The 12,404-nt window shown below is 44.0% G+C and overlaps 1 long non-coding RNA gene across 2 annotated transcripts; it reads left to right on the top strand.

The window, feature by feature from the left end:
- The first annotated feature begins 3,937 nt into the window (after positions 1–3,937).
- On the top strand, positions 3,938–10,580 carry LOC138529436 (uncharacterized). 2 transcript variants are annotated; one of them, XR_011284784.1, is made up of 3 exons: positions 3,938–4,197; positions 4,324–4,568; positions 10,251–10,580. It is a non-coding gene; the product is annotated as an uncharacterized lncRNA (long non-coding RNA). The 2 variants fall into 2 exon arrangements; XR_011284778.1 differs by having other exon boundaries at positions 4,324–10,580.
- Positions 10,581–12,404: the final 1,824 nt, after the last annotated feature.

Here is a 12,404-nt window from a genome sequence, read left to right as displayed (position 1 = left end):
TGTCTCTTTTTCAGGTGCAGAAACTATTCCGAGAAGAGCTGTGGAACCGAAGAATGAGACTCTGGTGAGCTTGATGAGAGTTCTCTCAGTGTCCTTGTATCAATGCGCTCACTAACGCTGATGTCTTTTTTCCCCATAGGGGCCGGGGTCTGGAAATGCCTGGATGCGGCACCAACCCGAAACGAAGCTTCGGGTTGGTGCCAGAATAAATCAGGTAAGTCTTTAATGGGCGTTTGGGTAATGTCTTTTCATGCGCCCACTAACACTGATGTCTTTTTTCCCCATAGGGGCCGGGGTCCAGAAATGCCTGCATGTGGCACCGACCCGAAACAAAGATCAATCCAGAAGAAATCAGGTAAGTCTTTAATGGGTGTTGGGTAACGTCTTTTCATGCGCCCACTAACGCTGATGTCTCTTTTTCCCCTTAGGGGCCGGGGTCCGGAAATGCCAGGATGCGGCACCGACCCGAAATGAAGTTGGAATAACCAAACAGGTAAGCTTTGTAATGGAAATTAAGGTTTCCTTGTTTTCTTTCCCCTCTCACCTTTATTCTTGTCTTTTTCTCCCTAGGCGCGGCGATGTGGCTGCGAGTCCAGATGTCGCCGTAGAACGTGGTGGTACCTTGTACAGGTGAGTGAGATGCGGCGCTGCAGCGATCGATGCGATGTGCTTTTAAATGGATGTCTTCCTTTTCAGGACCGTCGGCGAGATGTCTCCGGAATGCGGATTTAGCAGGTAAGGACTCTTCTTTACCCTTTTCTCTTCTCTTCTCTCTTTGCAGGTGTTCCAGGATGCTGGCAGGAGTGGCAGAAGACAGAATGCAGGAGCAAACACGGTGAGCGTCCAGCTGCTAGATGCAGAACAACGCAAAGCGTGAGTTGCTGCTTGGGCGTGGCTTAAATAGCCTTCAAAGTAGTTCCAGGTATGTATCCTTCCTCTCAGGTAGGTATTCCTCCCCTGACCACACCCGTGTGGTTAAGTAGTTCCAAAGATAAAGTAGTCCCATTCAGGCCTCAGAAGGCCTGGATGTTGCAGCATGGTCTGCATCAGGTAAGTTAACACTAAGCACCTTTAACACAAAGTCCCCTTTTATGAGCCTGGCGCCTATGGCGCCAGGACTGTGGCCCGATATGAGCCTGGCGCCAAAGGCACCAGGACTGAGTCCAAAGAGCCCCTACTTGAGGCTGTTGTGACTTCCCTTGAAGACATGATGTCTGCCTCTGGGGTAGCTGGGTCTTGTCTGGCACCTTGGAGGTAGGCATCATGACATTATTCAGGCTATGCGATTACATTTACGGTTTAACAAACCCTCCTTTTGGACTTAAGCCAATAGCATCATCATCCGAACATTGCATCCTCATCAGACCAAGTGTCACCTTCCGAACTACCCATGTCACTATCATAATCATGATCAGAAATAATGTTTGCCAAAAACTCTTTGATTATTAATTTTCATGTTTGAGACCACCATTTATCATATGAGGTGTGGGCTGCACAATCTTTGTACTAATTATCTGTACACATTCATTTGTAATTATGGAGCAAATGGTTGGCAAACATTGTATTCAACAACAGCAGAATATGAGGATACTGAATATCATAACCACAATTGCAGTTCGTTTCCAGGCCCAGGATCATAGCAGTTCACAGAACCATGTACTCAAATTTAGATTCCAGTCATCTGTGGCAACATGGATTTCAGAAATTAGGATGTGTAATTTCTTAATTGCTTCAAATATTGTGGGGGAGGAGATATATACCAAGGAGAAGACACAGAAGGGAAAACACATAGGGGATAAGGGAAAATGGGAGGGAGTCTGATCAAGGACTGCTTATTTGGAGACAAAGGGTGAGGGAAAAAGAGTCAGGGTCAAGAAAAACAAGAACATTAGCATATGTGATATCAAGATAAAAAAGAGAGAGGAGATCAGGCTTGGAAATGGGAAGAAAAATGCAGCCGGGGTAGGTGACACCTGCAGAGCTGTCAAAAGGAAAAAGACGGCACACAATAGGAGAGAGACGCCAAGACAGTGCTCGTCCCACCAGGGTTATGATAAAAAGATCATAATAATGGCATTAAGTGAAGTTCAAAAAACAGGTGAGATGATGAAGACCTCATGTAACAGAAGAGGTAGAGGGATTTGCTGGAGAAGACATGTCCATGCCTTTAGTCTTGATGGAGCGTATGAAAGCCTTTAAGTCATCTGGATTATCAAACATGGCAGAGCGACCTTCATGTGTAACTTTAAAAGAGCATGGATGATATAACCCATACCGGATGTTGAGCTGCTTCAGAGCTGGGCGAAAGGATAAGAATACTTTTCTGCACTGAGCCGTACATCTAGCCACATCCTGTGAGATGTATAGCTTACTCCCATACTAGGTAAGAGATTTGTTTTCTCTGGATGTTGATAAAATGAGCTGGGCGTATTCAAGAAGGTAGAATATCAGGGTTCTGGGAGAGGGGCGAGAGAAGCAGAGATTCTTGGTTGACCAATATGATGAGCTTGCTGTATGTTGAATGAGGTATCCAAGGGTAGATGAAGAATAGCTGGTAGAGATTTTTGCAAAAATGCGATGGGGCCTAACCCTTCACAACCTTCTGGCAGACCTGAGATTCGAAGATGATCACATCTACTCCTATGTTCTAAGTCTTCATTATGTTTCTGAAGGTCTTTGATGGATTTTTCAAGCTGTGCCACTCTGGGGGATACATCTTCCACAAGGCCTACCCTTCTCTCCACCTCCTCCATTCTATTTTCAAAGCCCAAACATCTGTCATCTAATTGTTGGAGTTTTTGATTCATAGTCTCCATGAAAGATTTTAGAGCTCTGATTTCCAGCAAAATGGCATCGATAGCTGGATCAGATATGCTAATCGGAGGTGGCGAGTCACTTTTGGGGCTTTTTAGATTGATAGAAGAGGGATAGGAGTGTTGTGTGGCCGACAAATATTTTTGGTTGTTTTTATTGGTAGCCATTTTTGCAGCAGTCAGCAGTTGGGTGTTATTCCAAGTAGAAACGTTCACTCAGAAATACCACAAGTTAGGAGCCAAACTGAGCGTATAAAGGAGAACCCTAAAGGCAAATGTTGAGTAGGGTGGTGGCAACACTGGATCCCAAGATCGAAGTCAGCACTTAGGATTACATAGAACAATGACTTTGTTCGGATAGAACACAACATAGTGTGCTTTGTGTTGTCCTGTGCTTCCTCTTATTTATCTACATATGATCTTCTTCCTTTCCTTTTTTTAACCTGTGTTGCTTATTTACCTTTATTATCTTTATTGCTTATCTCCTCATTAGTTGGTGCTACCGGGATACAATAGAAGAAGTTGCAGGTGGGCAACTCAAACCCTCCTCTTATTGGGTTGGAATGCAGCGTAATGTGACAGTGCTACAACGAGTTAGGTAAAATACGCATTGAGCCGCAGTAAAAGCAGCTGGGAAGCACCAAAATACAAATGGATTCATTAAATGCAGAAAGATATTGATGAGGGAGCAGCAATTGATGTATTTCGTCCCACAGCTAATCCTATAAAATAGAACGTAATGCAGGTATTTTTCACAGCACTAGGTGACAGAGCGATGTTTGACACGTGCAGTGATAAAAAAAAACGTTAAATAGGAGGTGAAAGAAATAGTCAGTGCTGAGTGCCGTATCGATTCCTCGCTTTGATATATTGTAATGTTATGTGGCACACCAAAGGACCCAATAAATAAAATGAAGTGCCCTAAAACGTTATGGTACCAACTGTCAGATAGTTGACGAATTGCAGTTTTAAATACTGCTCTTGCGTGTAAACAGTATCAGAAGCTGTGCACGGTGTGAAGCTCGCCTATGGTGGTGTAGTCCAGGAGGAGGAGCCGAAGAGGCTGAGGCCGGCACGTCACAGTAGGCGGGACGCCGCACGTTTCCTCAAGAAGGGCAGTCACAGCATCTGACGGTCGAGTCACACTGCTCCATAAGGTGAACTCCGAAAGGGCGGAACAACGTCGGATCTTCTGCGTTAGCCCGCAGAGCGACTCTGAAATGCCACAACAGTAAAAAAGGTTGGAGCGCATCTCGGGCAAGTACGGAGACAAGTACCGCTTTCCCCCTTGGAGCTGCTGTGTTTTCCTGTTTGAATTCACAAACTTTGCCTGCATTCTGACACTGTGGCTGCCACTCCTGTTTGCCAAGGAACAAACAACAAGGTGACTCTTATTAGCCAGTGACGCTTGCCCACTTTAATTGTGTCGGCTTCATGCATGTTGCCATGAACATTGCCATGAACTTTTGCGGAGGCCAGTTTCTGACGCCATTCTGTTTCGTTATTCTAGTGCGATTGACAGTTTGGTGGCCCGCCTCAGCTCTACCCGGATTGGCCTGTCAGCTTTGCACACCCATTGGACTCTGTACTTAGCCCAAACGCACGCGCATCGCGTGCACGCATCTCGGGCAAGTACTGAGACAAGTACCGCTTTCCCGCTTACCCGCGTTAGTCACGGAGTGTGGCAATCATTCATTTTGTTTTCCCTAATTTGTATTCTAACCTGAGTTTGAAGTTACATTTGAAGTTTGTTTGGTAAGCATTTACAACTGTTTTAATTAATTCTGGCAATTGGTGAATGGTGTTTCTGACTTATAAACTTACCACGAACATGCCCGAAAACGCGTGTTCTCTCCTCAACCTCGCCCCGTGTGGCGATGTGGTAGCACATCACCAAGATTTTTCTTTGCTATCACGCTTACCCCCCTTTTACCGCCACGTAGATCTGGCCTAGTATTACCATCCAAGTTTTTTTTTCCCGCCTCCAGCTCCTGAAGCTCCTCAGATGGCTGGATCTCACACTTCTTTCATCACTCCTAAACCCAGACCCAGCGTGTCTTCTTGCACACCTAACAACTCCCCATCTGTTTTTAGCACGCCGCGGGCATGCGTGAACACTCATCCATTGTCCGGTGTCACCATGCTCAATTCTGTGAATCCAACTCCCTGGCCCCAGGCCAAGGTCTTGCTCCTTCCCCGATACAATTCCCATCCTTGCACCCTGATTCCTCCGACATTTCCATTCATGCGTCCCTAAGTGAATCGCCCATTTCTTTGAGGTCAGAGGAAGATTTGGAAGGGATATCAATCCACTCTCCCATCATCCATTCCTCCTCTTTCATTCACTCGTTTGCCATGCCGACGCCATGAGCTCACCAACAGCATCCGACTGACAACATATCCCACCAACTTGCGTTGATCCATTCGGCTCTCATTTCCATTAACTTGTCTATTTCCACCATGAGCAAGCTCTATAATACCATTGACAAACTTTCTAACCAGTCGGCTCTTTTTGAGGAACTTGCCAAATGGTTGCATGTCAATGGCTCCATTTCCACTGCTCACACATGTGCCAGTTCTCTCACTAGCCACATTCAAAATCAGCCCATCAATTGTACGGATCTTGCTGTCGCTACCGAACCAGTTCTCAACTCCTCATCCCATGATTGCTTCATTGTCCCTTTAATCAGCCATCTCCCGTCCATCCCAGGCGTCATTCGACCTATTGCTCCCTGTTCTCCATCTGTTCCATCCCCGGAAGCTGTTCCTGATGACCCCGTGTCTGCTCCTCCACCTACTCTTTAGTCTTCTTTTGTTTTTTCGACTGTTCCCCCACTCCAAGCTACTTCTGCTGACTTTGTGCCTGTTTTCATCCTCTTCTGAGCTTTCTCTTGTTCCCCTGATTGTCCCAACTTCAGAGGTTGCCTCACATGCACATCATTTGCCTCCTTCCTCAACTTCATCATGTCAACAGCCCCCAAATTTGGGTAATATGCCGACAAAAGCCATTCCCATTGTCAAAATGCCAAGCAAAAGACTTCGGCCTGCAGTCAAAAAAACCAAAAACCTGGCCAACCTGAAACACACAAAACACACACTCATGGCATTCTTCAAAGCACTGGGGCACCCTTCCAATTCCACCATGCCCCATGTCCCACCAACTTTACCTACCCAATCTCAGGTCGCCATTAGTGCTTCTGACAATGTGTCTTTGGGCCCATCTACTCGAGCCTTACCCCCCTCAATCTGCGAGTCAGTCAGTTTATCTTTCTCCATTAAGTCAATTGGTGCAATCGATTGAACAAAATGAGTATTCCCAACACACTGCTGCTCAGACTGCACCATCTAAAAAAAAATGTCTCCTATGTCTCCTTTCAAACTCCTCTTGCTTTACCTGCACCCCGAGAAAGCACTCCTTCTGCCCTTGAACTTTCTGATCTCAAAGCCAGTGTTGATGCTTACCTGGCTTTACGTTTGGGCCCCTCTCAGGCACCACTGGGTGACCCAGCTCCGCTGACCCCAAGGGCCTCTATCCCTGTGACTTCGATGCAAGACGAAGAAAATGCATTGCGCTCTTGCTTCAGAGTGAAACCAGTGGCGTCCTCGTTAAAGTGGACTGCGTCAAATTCCTCTTTTAAACCCTCTCCCAAACATCTAATGTCATTCTGTTCTCACTCTCATTCTTTTATTCTCAAGTGCTGTGATCAGAACTTTCCAACGTATGACTTAAATCGGTCTAGCGTCCTGAACATCTTTGGTGACATTGAGGACTTGCATGATATTTCTACCCATGACATAGACCAGATTGAATTAATTTCCGAAACCAGTTCATCTGTGGTCAGACTTTGGATTCCATCTGGTGTAGTCTGGAACTCAATTTGGCGCTGCAAAATGCAGCTTTTCGATTTGGGTTTCCTCCTGGCACTAGATCCTGAGTTCCCGTCGAGCACGATGCATTTGCATAAGTCCAAATCCAATATCTATCAGGGCTTAACCAACAAGAATATCAGTTGTTCGCCAGTCCCCTCTCATCGGCCGACTTAACCATTACTTTCTACAAATACATCTCTCCTGAAACTTGCCAGTCGGAACACTCGAGGCAATGCCCATTTACAAACCTCTATGCATACATTGTCTCATATATATGACATCATAGCCTTACAAGAAACCTGGCTTCTAACTCCACCTATATGGGATGGTTTTGATCTTACTCTGCTCTCGGCAATTCGTAGCAAGGGCAGACCTTCTTCTGGTCTCCTTGTTGCAGTTAATTCGAAGATGGGTTTCACCATCTCACCCTGGTCTTCTGTGCTGGCTCATATCCAACTAGTCAAGATCACTCATCACTCCAATACCATCGCGCTGGTGAACACCTACCTACTGACCTCTTGGACAAACTGATGAGTCCTTCTATGAAGGCCTAGCCTCTATTCTTGATATGGTGCTGTTAACTCTATGCAAATCACACATAATTGTTCTAGGTGATATTAATCTTGATTGCTGGAATCAGGCTCGTTCAAATCATGCAACATGCATGTGGTCCTCTTTTATGAGTCAGCGCAACTTCCACATGGTAAATGGTACAGTGTCGGGTGACCTCCCACCACAACACACCTGGCACAGAGGACCTAGCTCGAGCACCATTGATTATATCTATGTGGACGCTGGGCTGTTTCAATTCGTTGACAAATTGACCATTACTGACCAAGCCTATAGTGACCATAGATTGTTATCCATGGATATTCAGTGGACCCTCTCACAAGGGGAAGTCCACCATTTTACTCCCGAACTGTTCACTAATTCAGTAAGATCACGCGTGCGCTCGAATGTATCTACCTTATCATCATTTAGAAGCATTATTCAACATAACACACAATTGGATCATACAGCGCATTACTACTGCACCCTTTTGTCAACACTTTAACCATCCTGGTGAGGTTGAGTGGTAAACACAGACACTCCTTTGATCCTGAAATTCAAGTGGTTAGAGCGTTAAAGGCTATCCTGCTGTCCAACTCTTCGACATGCAGGCATGACCTTAACACTGACAAATGCAGATACAAGAATTGGCTCAGAAGCAGAAAGGCCCTTCTCTACCAACATAACAGTGAATTGATGTCCAGGGCCATGGCTAACAAAAATTCAGGATCTATGTGGCAATTACTCCATGCCCATACATCTAATTCACAGGGTGCCTCTCAGATCAATGGGGTCTCATACTCATCTTGGTTGACACACTTCTTGTCTCTATATGCTGACCCAGAATTCACTAAGCATAAACACAAACCAAATTCTTCCTCTGTATGGGACGTTGACTTTTCAATTTCATCGATTCATGACCAAATCATGAAAGCAAGCTCTTCTAGGGCCGCTGGTCCAGATGGCCTCTCGAATATGATCTTTAAGGCCTACCCCCTGGAATGAGCGTCTATCTTAAACATCATCTTTCGCAACATCTTAAGGTCCCAATTAATCCCTCTATCATGGAAGACATCAATAATTATCCCAATTTTCAAAAAGGGCGATCGTAGTTTACCATCTAACTACCACCCCATTGCCTTGCTAGACGCCCCGGGTAAGCTCTTTTGTAAATGTATCCTCTGTGATTTTAACGAATGGACTTCTAATTCTCATTTTCGTGACCCCCTGCAGACAGGTTTCGTTGCAGGCCTGGGCACTAGCATCAATTTGTATTGCTTAAATGTACTCAGAGCGCAATGTCACTCATCAAAACAACACTTTTTTTGCTTTTGTGGACCTTCATGCTGCGTTTGATTCTGTTAGCAGACCAATATTATTTTCTAAATTACTCCGAGATCACTGTCCTTCAACACTATTCGACATAATATGTGCTTTACACACAAACACTTCTATCCAAATCCGTCTTTCTTTGGATGGTCGTCTGTCACCAAGCATTCCCATGGCACGTGGATTAAAACAAGGTTGCGTTCTAGCCTCGGCTGTCTTCAATTATTTTATTCAGGATGTCAAATTTGCCTTCGAAAACATCATCTCAGACTCTCCTAAATTCAATAATCATCCCATTAAAGCCTTGATGTACACAAATGATTTGGTTCTTATTTCCAAAACCAATTCTGGCCTACAAAATCTTTTGAATGCCTTTCATAACTATATTCAACGTAATGAATTAAAGGTAAATACTACCAAAACTCAAATTGAATTGTTCTCCCCAAGAAAATTTAGACCGATGACTCATTTGTGGACTATCAATCATATTCCTTTGACTGTAGTTCCTCATTACACTTACCTTGGGATATTCTTCGACAGCAAATTACATGCAACAGGTCATGTCATGCGCCTGAGCATCGAATTGACCACAGCCATTTCGCAGGCTTCCATCATACTGTTCAAGTATGGCAAATTCTCTGTAAATCCCGTATTACATTTCTGGAATATGAAAGTAGTGCCCACTTTATTATATGGACTAGGAACCACTCATGAAGACCTCTCCTCTCTATTTGTGCAATGGGAAGTTATATGTTGGAGGCACGCATTACGCCTGCCTCAATGCACTCCCTGACCCTGGATCAGATATGAGCTGGGTTTAGTCTTGCTACAAGCTCTTTACAATTGGCGTGTCTGTGCTCTTTTTAGCAAATGCCTACTCTCGACCAACAATAATTCGGTTTTGAAGTTGTTAGCCAATTATATGTTCTCTCTTACACATGCCTTTATACATACTTGGCTAACAAAAGCATATTGTATCTTGGCCCATGCAGAGGTATCAATTGATACTTTACTCACAAACCCAGACAGAGCGAAATCTAAAATTTACCAAGCAGATTGGATCCTCACAAGAGACCTTTGTTTACAGTACAAAGATGGTAATGGACCTAGGTTTCCACCAAAAATAATTTGAACTTTAGCACCCTACTTGATGCTCTCACCATCCCCAAAATATCATCTTGCTATCCTCCGACTGAGGTTTAACCCATGGATCACTAGAGACATACAAGTTAGACGTAAGCTCTTACCATCGAATAGTAATTTCTGTCGATTCCGTATGACCTGTGACCTTTGCAAAACTCTAGTTCACCTGGTTACTGAATGTGTGACGCTTTGTGAAAAAAGAGAAACACATTTCTCAAGATACTGTAAATATGTAAGCAACTTGGATCCTCAAGACTGTTGGGCAATCATTCTAAACTCGTCTTGTACAGCATTACAAATTGCCACTGGTCATTTTTTTTAATTTTTTGAATCTTGAATTTGTACTCTATTAGATTCACTAGCTTAAAAACTGACTTCCATGAATGACATGTACATTTTCGTTGAATACTTTTATGCTTTTATGTTATGTTTTAGTATGATGAATTGTTTTCCCTTCATTGGTTATATTATATGAATGAATTGTCTTATATTGGAAAGGTTGATTAAATTCAGCCAATACAAATAAATTTTTTTTTTTAAAAAAAGGTTGGAAAAGCAAGATAAGGAACACACCAAATGGCGTATAAATATAAAAGGTGGGACGGAGCGGCTTATCTAAGCGGCCATATTCCTCTGCGTCAGGCCGCATCCCCCAGTGAGGTTATTTTGACGAAGTCTCTATAATGGCATTCTGTGCTTCACCATATACAACAAAGGTGACCATAAGAAGGAGTTTGACTGCATATTGACCTCTTGATGGGGAAACCACTTATAAATAAGTGAATGTGATAAAGACAATGTAATTGCAGATGTATACTGATCATGAATTAAATAAAGTTGATCCTGCCACTATTACGTCAAGTGGCATGAATGACACACTCCTCCTAGCCTGTGCATTACTGTGCGATCATGAGGTGGTCCCTGATATTGGGAGGGATCACATTAGCAGTGTCTTAATGTCACCCATTTGTCCTCGCGTAAGGCGTGCCAACATCGTGTCCACATTGAGTGAGTGGATATGTGGTGCCATCTATCTACCGTGGGGTTCCAAAACGGGCTTGGATATTGCTTTCTGAAGATGTGGGGATCTGGATGTGTAACTTCAGAGAGGTGTTTGATGGTGGGGGATGTTGTTCAACATCTGCTTTTGAAGGCAGAGCTGCCAGGGGATTCGATGGTCAACTTAGAAGTGTGAGGAAGGAGACAGGGAAGTGTTCTAGTTTTGAGTTGTTCTGTCATATGTACTCTGTGTGGAACTGCCCATGGAGACCAGTGAACTGCAGGTATTGATTGTGCACGCATACGTCCAGGGTTCCCATTATATGTGCCTCCTGTGGCAGAGCATGACACTGCTGCATTCCATCCGAGAATACACAATTGGGTGATGACTCTGAGGCATCCATTGTTTCTTTTGCATACAGTGGATCCCAGTATGTTGATGTGTCCCCTAGAATTAGAATATGCCATGTCATGGTGATAGGACAGCCAAGGTCACAGCACAGGAAGCAACATCGATGGAGGTTGTGGCTGATGTGCACTGTTTCATATTTTGCCCATTGCATATATAGAGGGTATATATTAAGAGTGTCTAGCAAGCCTTGTGGTCGCTGTGTGACCCACTGTGGAAGAGATGGTCAAACAGACATTATTTGAGGGCCTATGGATGTGAGTGGGATTATGCACAATGATGTGCTTGTGATCCACTGAATGTATTTTGAAAACCACAGTATGTGTTTCATCAGGCAAGCTGATGTGAGAGAGGGAGTCTGTTGGCAAGTGATGGGGTTTATGGAAGGAGGTGGTGAGAGATGAAACATGGTTGCTTTCCAGTGTAAATAGCAGAGGTGGATGTTGCTGAGATGTGTAGGAGAGCACAGAGGAAGCATGTCATTGTGTGTAGGGTTACGGTGTGCGTAACACCAGAGTGCACTTTTGGTAGGTCAGTCAGTAGCTAGCATAAATATAAGAACCGGTGGCCCGGTGTCTTAGAGTTTCCAGAAATGAGAGCAAGAGTAAAAACTGAGCAGACTGTATGCAGAACTATCTTAAGGAATTGTGGGGCACAAGGCACAGATCCCTTTGCCCCTCCCCCACCTTCAACCAAAGAAATGAAAGGATCTAGAATGTCCGGTCGTGCCCTCCCCTAAATGAGATCATAACCCAGAACTTGATATGCTGTCCTGCCGAATTCAAAAGATGATTGGCTACTCTCTTAAATGCCTTTTACCCACTTCAGACTTGCTGGAATTAATATAACGAATAAGTGGAATTTAATGGGCAACATTAGCAGTCCACGACAATGGTGCAAGACCCATTTTAACAATCATTGGCAAGGATAATACTTTTTTCCATTTTTTTGTTGGCATGAGATAGGCATTTGCCACGCACTGTTATTATGATACCACCTGGCCATAAAATGGCCACAGCTGGAAAATGGTGTGAGTACTTGGGCAAATTATATTAGTGCCTGGAAAATGACTATCTAATAAGATTGCAAAAGCCAACTCTTTCACAGTGCTTGTGTTTCACAGAACTTCAATGCAAGGCCATGCATACTGCTTATAAATCAAGAGGCTGAAAGCAGATTTTGTAAGACATGTTTATTGCACCAGTAACACATTTACAAATGCAATGAAGCCATTATCTCTCAGAAGACTGTAAAGAATACTTGCAGGCCAGAGTTTGATATTATTGCTTGAT

This window comes from Ambystoma mexicanum, chromosome 1q (assembly GCF_040938575.1).
Source record: "Ambystoma mexicanum isolate Mex_15411 chromosome 1q, UKY_AmexF1_1, whole genome shotgun sequence".
Classification (NCBI taxonomy): domain Eukaryota; kingdom Metazoa; phylum Chordata; class Amphibia; order Caudata; family Ambystomatidae; genus Ambystoma; species Ambystoma mexicanum.
The sequence above is the reverse complement of the archived record's forward strand: the minus strand, read 5'-3'. Positions and strand labels throughout refer to the sequence as shown.